This window comes from Tiliqua scincoides, chromosome 10 (genome assembly GCF_035046505.1).
Source record: "Tiliqua scincoides isolate rTilSci1 chromosome 10, rTilSci1.hap2, whole genome shotgun sequence".
NCBI lineage: Eukaryota > Metazoa > Chordata > Lepidosauria > Squamata > Scincidae > Tiliqua > Tiliqua scincoides.
Genome location: NC_089830.1, coordinates 16,347,268 through 16,355,459, shown reverse-complemented (window position 1 = coordinate 16,355,459; position 8,192 = coordinate 16,347,268). Strand labels below are relative to the sequence as shown.

The 8,192-nt window shown below is 48.4% G+C and overlaps 1 pseudogene; it reads left to right on the top strand.

Moving 5' to 3' along the window:
* The first annotated feature begins 18 nt into the window (after nucleotides 1-18).
* LOC136662054 (5S ribosomal RNA) lies at nucleotides 19-127 on the top strand (annotated as a pseudogene).
* Nucleotides 128-8,192: the final 8,065 nt, after the last annotated feature.

Genomic DNA, 8,192 nt, shown 5'->3' with positions numbered 1-8,192 from the left:
CCACTACTTTAAAACCGATTCTATGAACATGTTACCCTGCACATGCCTGATCTCAGAAGCTAAGCAGGGTCAGGCCTGGTTAGTACTTGGGTGGGAGACCGCCTGGGAATACCGGGTGCTGTAGGCTTCTACCATAGTCTTTCGAGACTGAAGGTTGCCAACCACCTATGTTTTGAAAAAGATAATGCAAGGAATGGATATTTAATTGAATAAATGGTTTTAGATGGTATTAGTTGGGGGGAGAGAGTGGGGTGTCACCCCATGGCACATTCTGGAGTACCAATAAGAGGTTTGCTTTGTTATGAACTAGGAACTGAAAGTCATAGCACATTGATAAGTTGCCCCGATTCAGAGCCATCAGTAGAATTTGCATCACCTGTTGTGGGAGGCCAGCACCGCATCTCTGTGATGGAACTCCCCCCATGCAGTTGGGGGGGCCAATGCCCCAGGTGGTGTGCGTGGTGATGCGCCATTGCCCTGCCCCCACTGGTTTCTTGGGCTATAACTTTTGATAGGAGAGAGATATTTCAGTGTGGTTTGTTTCATTGCATTCTGCATGAAGGTACGCATCAAATAATATGTAACATGAAGGTATTTGAAAATACAAAGTTTTTAATAATTTTTGGCCAGTAGTGGGTGTCACTCCCCTGTGCGTGTCATCCAGTGCAGCTTGCGCCCTTCTAGCGATGCCGCTGGTGCCTTGCCAATCTATCCGGGCATGCTTATGAGTGACATGAAAGCTATAAACGCTTTGTATGCACTCATGTACCCAGACAGATATGCACACGTATTGCATTAAAAATGCATGTAATTTAATGGTGGGACCTCTGTAGAAGGCCACTAACTGCATTTATTACAAATGACCAAAGTTCTCTAAAGTACTGAACACAGGGGAAATTGAAGCTGAGTGTTTGCAGCAGGGTGTCTGTAGCTGATGCTGTTTGCGCACAGTGCCGAATGGCTAGTAGTGGTTCCATCACCAATTCACCTCCCAAAAGCAATTATTCAACTACTTTAAAACTGATTCCGCTTTTTGAAAAAGATAACATGAGGAATGTTTCTAGATGGTATGGGGGGGGGGAGCAAGTCTAACCCCAAGGCATGTCGTGGAGACCCAGTAAAGCAGAGATAATCAAACCTTTCAGCACCGGAATCCACTTTTTAGAATGACAATCTGTTGGGACCCACCAGAAGTGATACTATTAACCTGGAAGTGATGTCATGGCTGGAAGTGGCATCATAGAACAAGGAAATTTTAACACACACACACACACACACACACACACACCGTACGACAAATTAAATCTGATTAAGGGCCCAATCCTATCCAACTTTCCAGCACCAGTTCAGCCTCAATGCAGTCCCAAGGTAAGGGATCAAATGCTCCCATACCTTGAGGAGGTCTCTGTGAGTACCTCCTCACCATAAGATACAGTGCACACCCCATTGGCACAGTAGCACCAACACTGAAAAGCTGGATAGGATTGGGCCCTTAGTTAGTAAATTAAACTTAAGTGATTCTCACACATTTAGCACTGGGACCCACTTTTTAGAATGAGAATCTGTCAGGGCCCACTGGAAGTGATGTCATAATTGGAAGTGACATCATCAGGTAGGAAAATTTTTTAACGATCCTGGGCTGCAATCCTACCCACACATACTGAGGAGTAAGTCCCATTTACTATTGTTGTTAAAAGAATATACACAGTAACTTGTTAAAAGTACTGGTCTGTAACATTTCCCCAAATGCAGTCACATACCATAGTAGCATCAAGTCTAATATATTACAAATAAAATATTGAAGTGAATGGGCACCCACCTGAAACTGACTCACGACCTACCTAGTGGGTCCCAACCCACAGTTTGAGAAACACTGAAAAGGTTCACAATAAGTTTAAAAATGTATTTAAAATAAAGAAAAACCCTAACCCTCCCAAGCACTTGCTGATCTTTTTAAAAGAATTTCCCAAACATCCCAAGGGCTGCAGTCCCACCCACACTTACCCAGGAGTAAGCCTCATTGACTATCATTGTTAAAAAGATATACAAAGTAGCCTGTTCCGATCTGGAGCATTTTCCCAAGTGCAGGGCACAATCGTAACCCCTTATGTCAGTACTTTCCAGCACTGGCCTAGCGGTGCCAATGGGACATGTGCTGCATCCTGCAGTTGGATGTCACTCACTGAGGCCTCCTCAAAGTAAGGGAATGTTTGCTCCCTTACCTCAGAGCTGCATTGCCCTGATGTCATAAGAACATAAGAAGAGCCCCACTGGATCAGGCCATAGGCCCATCTAGTCCAGCTTCCTGTATCTCACTGCGGCCCACCAAATGCCCCAGGGAGCACACCAGATAACAAGAGACCTGCAAGGCTTCCTGGGAATTGTAGTTAAGAACATAAGAACAGCCCCACTGGATCAGGCCATAGGCCCATCTAGTCCAGCTTCCTGCATTTCACAGCGGTCCAGCAAATGCCCCAGGGAGCACACCAGATAACAAGAGACCTGCATCCTGGTGCTCTCCCTTGCATTGGCATTCTGACGTAGCCCATTTCTGAAATCAGGAGGTTGCACATACACATTGTGGCTTTTAACCCATAATGGATTTTTCCTCCAGAAACTTGTCCAATCCCCTTTTAAAGGCATCCAGGCCAGATGCCGTCACCACATCCTGCGGCAAGGAGTTCCACAGACCGATCACATGCTGAGTGACCACACGCTGGAAAGCACTGATATAAGAGGTTAGGATTGCACCCGCAGTCTCTTATCATGGTAGCATCACATCTAATATATTAAACATAAAATACACATTGAAATGAATGGGGTCCCACCTGAAATTGGCTCGCGTTCCACCTGGTAGGTCTCGACCCACAGTTTGAGAACTGCTGCAGTAAAGGGTTTGCTTTGTTACAGCACTACTTTATCTGAGTCATGTTTCAAATTTTCTTCTTTATTTCTCTACCCTCTAGTCGGAAGGCACATCAGATCATGAACAGAAGTCCAAGTCAGTCAGATCCAGCAAGTCGAGCTTGGTAAGACTCTGGGGGCACATGCTGTATTTGGCATCACATTGACTAGTTAACCATTGGCAGGGGCACCAAATCAAAGCATGCTTTTGGATGGGGTCTGTGAATTCTTGCACACCTACACTCATTTATGCTTGCCTTGTGAATGCACCATTTTTTCTTATGGCCCAATTCTATCTGATAGGCACACTGGTGGAACGCGCATTCCATCAGTAGAATTGCCTGGCTCCTGCACGCATTGTGTGACGAAGGGTGCAATCCTAAGGCGCCTTGGGCAAGTCCCTTGCACCGGCCCAGGAGTGTTGCAAACGTCCTCGAGTGTCAGCTGGCCCAGCGCAGGCTGAATCCAGTCTCCACGCCGGCCTCGAAGGGGAGGCTTGCATCAGCAGGAGTCTTTGGAGGGCAGGGAACAGGCGGGAGGGAGGCGTTCCAGGGTAGGGGGAGGGTGGGTGGGGGGCAGTTCTGGGGTGGGCGGGCAGGTAGCGGGAGGCAGGGCTGGGACCTAGCAGATATGCCGGATCCTAGCCCCTGTTCCCAAGCAGCGCAGAGTGGTTGCAGGCCGCTCCACTCTCCTCAGACTTATGCCACCTCTGGAGGTGTCGCCAGTCCGAGGAGACCCACTGGGGCTATGGTGGCTTACCCAGGGGTAAGGGGAAGAGTTTCTCCTTACCTCCAACTATCTTGCACTGGTTACTCCTGGGCTGCCTGTTCCAGCACAAGATAGGATTGTGCTGCACCAAATGTTTGGAAGGAAAATTCCCTTACCCTGTGGAATTCTCTGCAACCGCCCTCCCACCATAGGATGCAGTGTGCTCCTCCTTGGCTCACATACATCAGCGGGGGGGGGGGGGGTTGATAAAGATTGGGTTGTTATCTTCTTCTTTCTCTGCCCCCTAGCCAGAACATCTTTCATCCCTGCTGCAGAGGCGTCGGATGAATTTGGTAAGGTTCCAAAGGCACATGTATATACGGCTGGGCCCTTTTTATCTGTAAGTTGGGAACCTGTGGATATGACTCGGTGGGGGTTCCAAACCTGTGCTGGAGGGCCCCACATGACCTCCTGGACGCGACTGGAAGTGTCTCCGGTCATGTCTGGGAGACTTTCTGAAGCCCAGGGAGGCTGTGCAAGGCCTCTCCAGGTCTCAGAACACCTCTGGACGTGACCAGAAGGTGCAGCCAGTTCCATCCGGAGGTCCTTTAAGAACATAAGAACAGCCCCACTGGATCAGGCCATAGGCCCATCTAGTCCAGCTTCCTGTATCTCACAGTGGCCCACCAAATGCCCCAGGAAGCACACCAGATAACAAGAGACCTCATCCTGGTGCCCTCCCCTACATCTGGCATTCTGACTTAACCCATTTCTAAAATCAGGAGGTTGCGCATACACATCATGGCTTGTACCCCATAATGGATTTTTCCTCCAGAAACTCGTCCAATCCCCTTTTAAAGGCGTCTAGGCTAGACGCCAGCACCACATCCTGTGGCAAGGAGTTCCACAGACCGACCACACGCTGAGTAAAGAAATATTTTCTTTTGTCTGTCCTAACGCGCCCAACACTCAATTTGAGTGGATGTCCCCTGGTTCTGGTATTATGTGAGAGTGTAAAGAGCATCTCCCTATCCACTCTGTCCATTCCCTGCATAATTTTGTATGTCTCAATCATGTCCCCCCTCAAACGTCTCTTTTCTAGGCTGAAGAGGCCCAAACGCCGTAGCCTTTCCTCATAAGGAAGGTGCCCCAGCCCCGTAATCATCTTAGTTGCTCTCTTTAGCACCTTTTCCATTTCCACTATGTCTTTTTTGAGATGCGGCGACCAGAACTGGACACAATACTCCAGGTGTGGCCTTACCATCGATTTGTACAACGGCATTATAATACTAGCCGTTTTGTTCTCAATACCCTTCCTAATGATCCCAAGCATAGAATTGGCCTTCTTCACTGCCGCCGCACATTGGGTCGACACTTTCATCGACCTGTCCACCACCACCCCAAGATCTCTCTCCTGATCTGTCACAGACAGCTCAGAACCCATCAGCCTATATCTAAAGTTTTGATTTTTTGCCCCAATGTGCATGACTTTACACTTACTGACATTGAAGCGCATCTGCCATTTTGCTGCCCATTCTGCCAGTCTGGAGAGATCCTTCTGGAGCTCCTCACAATCACTTCCGGTCTTCACCACTCGGAAAAGTTTGGTGTCGTCTGCAAACTTAGCCACTTCACTGCTCAACCCTGTCTCCAGGTCATTTATGAAGAGGTTGAAAAGCACCGGTCCCAGGACAGATCCTTGGGGCACACCGCTTTTCACCTCTCTCCATTGTGAAAATTGCCCATTGACACCCACTCTCTGCTTCCTGGCCTCCAACCAGTTCTCAATCCACAAGAGGACCTGTCCTCTAATTCCCTGATTGTGGAGTTTTTTCAGTAGCCTTTGGTGAGGGACTGTGTCAAACGCCTTCTGAAAGTCCAGATATATAATGTCCACTGGTTCTCCCGCATCCACATGCCTGTTGACCTTTTCAAAGAATTCTATAAGGTTCGTGAGGCAAGACTTACCCTTACAGAAGCCATGCTGACTCTCCCTCAGCAAGGCCTGTTCATCTATGTGTTTTGAGATCCTATCTTTGATGAGGCATTCCACCATCTTACCCGGTATGGATGTTAGGCTGACCGGCCTATAGTTTCCCGGGTCCCCCCTCTTTCCCTTTTTAAAAATAGGCGTGACATTTGCTATCCTCCAATCTTCTGGCACCGTAGCCGTTTTGAGGGACAAGTTGCATACCTTAGTCAAGAGATCTGCAACTTCATTCTTCAATTCCTTAATAACCCTTGGGTGGATGCCATCAGGGCCCGGTGACTTATTGATCTTTAATTTATCAATGAGGTCTGAAACATCTTCTCTTTTAACCTCTATCTGACTTAACTCCTCGGTCAGGAGGGGCCGTTCGGGCAGCGGTATCTGCCCGAGGTCTTCTGCTGTGAAGACAGATGCAAAGAACTCATTTAATTTCTCTGCCATCTCTAAGTCTCCTTTTATCTCCCCTTTTCCTCCCTCACCATCCAGAGGGCCAACCGCTTCTCTGGCGGGTTTCCTGCTTCTAACATATTTGAAGAAGCTTTTATTATTCCCCTTAATGTTGCTGGCCATGCGTTCCTCATAGTCTCTCTTGGCCTCCCATATCACCTTCTTACATTTCTTTTGCCACAGTTTATGTTCCTTTTTATTCTCTTCATTAGGGCAAGACTTCCATTTACGGAAGGAAGCTTCCTTGCCCTTCACAGCCTCTCTAACTTGGCTGGTTAGCCATGCGGGCACCCTCCTGGATTTAGTGGAACCCTTCTTTCTTTGCGGTATACACCTCTGCTGGGCCTCTATTACTGTTGTTTTAAGCAGCCTCCATGCACTCTGGAGAGATTGGACTCTTTTTACCCTCCCTTTCAACCTCCTTCTAACCAGTCTCCTCATTTGAGGGAAGTCCGCCCGTCGGAAGTCAAGGATTTTTGTTAGAGATTTGCCTGGTATTCTTCCCCCAACGTGCACGTCAAAACGGATCGCAGCATGATCACTGTTCCCCAATGGCTCAGTAACGTTTACATCTCTAACCAGGTCCTGCGTACCGCACAATATTAAATCCAGAGTCACCTGTCCTCTGGTGGGCTCCGTGACTAGCTGATCTAAGCCACAGTCATTTAGCACGTCAAGAAATCCGGTTTCCTTATCGTGACCAGAACACAAATTGACCCAGTCAATATGAGGATAATTGAAGACCCCCATGATTACAACCCTGTCCCTCCTTGTCACCTCCCTGATCTGTTTCCTCATTTCAAGGTCCCCATCCGATTTCTGGTCTGGAGGACGATAGCACGCCCCCAGTATTACATCGCTGCACAAGCCTGGTAATTTAACCCACAGAGATTCTACGGTGGAGTCGAACCCACATTCAATCTCTACTTTGCTGGATTCTATTCCTTCCTTAACATAAAGGGCCACCCCACCTCCAACACGCCCCTGCCTGTCCCTCCTGTAGAGTTTATAGCCCGGGATTGCGGTATCCCACTGATTCTCCGCATTTCACCAGGTTTCCGTTATGCCCACTATGTCAATATTTTCCCTTGTCACCAGACATTCCAGTTTTCCCACCTTTGCTCGTAGACTTCGGGCATTCGCATAAAAGCATTTATACATGGAATGCCCCAGGATGGGCTGCTTATTCGCTCCTTTGTCCCCGCATCCTCTCATTGTGCCAAACCGTCTATCACATCCCATCACGCTACCTTTCCCAATTTCTTCTCCTACCCTGCCTTTGTCTTGTTGTTCTCTAACCTCCCCATCCTCATCCCATAGGGATGAGGAGTCCCGAACCGGATGCCCCTCGGCTCCTGTCAGCCTTCCCCCAGGGATCAGTTTAAAAGCTGCTCTGCCACCTTTTTAATATGTGCCAGCAGTCTGGTTCCATTCTGGTTCAAATGGAGCCCGTCCCTCTTGTACAGGCCCCGCTTGTCCCAAAACGTTCCCCAGTGCCTAACGAATCTAAACCCCTCCTCCCTACACCACCGTCTCATCCACGCATTGAGACCCCTGATCTCCGCCTGCCTAGCTGGCCCTGCGCGTGGAACAGGTAGCACTTCAGAGAACGCTACCTTTGAGGTCCTGGCTTTCAGCTTCCTGCCTAAAAGCCTAAATTTGGCCTCCAGGACCTCCCAGCTACACTTGCCCACGTCGTTGGTGCCGACATGCACCTTTGATGGCCTACCCATAGATTTCATTATCCATGGGTTTCTGTATCTGTGGAGGGTCTGGGAACGGAACCCTTGTGGACACCAAGGGCATCTGTACTATAATTTCGGTAGCATGTGATGGGTTGGTCCAGTTGAAACTGGGAGGGGAATTGGCATGTTCCTGACTTTGCTCTGAGGAACTGGCGCCGACAGTATCATTCAACATAGCCCATTCATTCTTAAACCATTGGGAGGGGCCCTTTTCAACACTTGCTGGGCAATTCTGAACTCTTTACAAATACACCTTTGCAGACAACTCAAGAACGTGCATAAAAAAGAGTACACAAAAAGGTAGCAATGGATCTGCTATGGGTGCACGCCAGCTGTATTTTGATCAAAAGTACAAGCTAATTGTACAATGGGGGGGCTCTGGAAGACACCTGGATTGT